This window comes from Alligator sinensis, unplaced genomic scaffold (assembly GCF_000455745.1).
Source record: "Alligator sinensis unplaced genomic scaffold, ASM45574v1 scaffold418_1, whole genome shotgun sequence".
Taxonomy (NCBI): domain Eukaryota; kingdom Metazoa; phylum Chordata; order Crocodylia; family Alligatoridae; genus Alligator; species Alligator sinensis.
The window spans coordinates 214,436-215,912 of NW_005843028.1; positions in this window are offsets into that span (position 1 = coordinate 214,436).

The following is a 1,477-nucleotide window of genomic DNA, read 5'->3' on the forward strand; positions in this document are numbered from 1 at the left end:
ATTACTGATGTCCTTTATACTAGATTCATTTGTCTTGTTTAAAATAAAAACCTAACCTCTCAACTGCCTTTACATTAGACAGTATCCACCTCAAATTTAATTTTCTCCTCTTATTTCTACTTAATAAATAGGAACTCCACCTCAGAGATGTCACAGGCTTGGTTTTAGTCTTACATAAACTGCTGTTATACCTGTGCAATTCCATTTATTTCAATGGATTTGCTCCTGACTGACTGTAACTTAAATGAGATTAAGTTAATTTTGGTATTATTTATGTTTGTCCTACATTATAACACAACTGGAAAGAGAAAAACAGACTCTCCAAAATATGTTTAAAGAAATGACACATTCCTAGGATTAGTTTAACTCTTCTTAAAGAAACAATGATGACATTATCCTCCAGAAGGACCTAAATTACCTCCAAAAGTTAAGAGTACCAAGATCAAGACCAGATTCTGGTTGCAGTAAATTAGCCATAACACTTCAAACCCAAGATGGTCAGCTCCTTTTAGTAATGACTGATAAAAGTGGTTCATGTTGATTCACTTTCTGAGTGGGACTGTTCTGCTAAAGTCAACTCATCTGTCACCCTAGCCTGATGAACAATTATCTGGACCCCCTTGAGGCCTTGGCTTCATGTGAACTTATTTCATGCCCAACTCCAGACAAACTATCAGAATTTCAAATCTCTCAGGCAACAGCTCTTGACACACACTCTTTTTCTATCACCAAGTGTACTAGAAATTGCAAGTTCTGTTCTGCAGCAAGGAAAAATAACACAGTAAATTAGAATAGTCAACAGTGGGATTTTTATAGCTGTAGAAAAGATACAGGTTGGAGAAAGTGGCCAGCTTAGATGCTCATCAGAGAGCCAGTCTTTTCCTATTCCCAAACTACTTAAAAATATACAAAGACATTCACATTTTTAATGTAAGCAGAGTATACAAATCACTTGGGGCACCACCACCACCACCCATGCCAGCTGCTGCCACAGTACATGATAACATTCTTCCTCCAAAATGATGTTGCAGGTCAATTTTTTTTCTCTGCAGGCAAAATAGAAATCCAATTTATAAATATTTTTGAAAATTTTCAGCCAAATCCTACTGGGGTTAAGTTCACAACAAATCCATGACTTTGGTTAAGTGCACACAGTCAAAAAGCCTGAGGCTGAATCGATTCAGTCTTTGCAGGTTAGTATAAACTGCACGGATTAAACTGAACCAAACATGAACAGACATTTACCTTTCATTCAGGAAATGCAGTCACATGCCTGCAGTGGCCCAGGCTAGAAGCCAGGGTGTGCTACAGCATGTCTCTCTAGCTTTGTGTTCACTTCCTTTTCCTGCTGCCCCTGAGGTCTCTGGGATTTGCAGTCCAAAATTACAGCATCAGGACTCTACATGGTTGCTCATCACTTCTTCTTCCTGTTTCCAAGTGCCTCTGGGATTTGTAATCCACAGTCACAGCCAGCGGG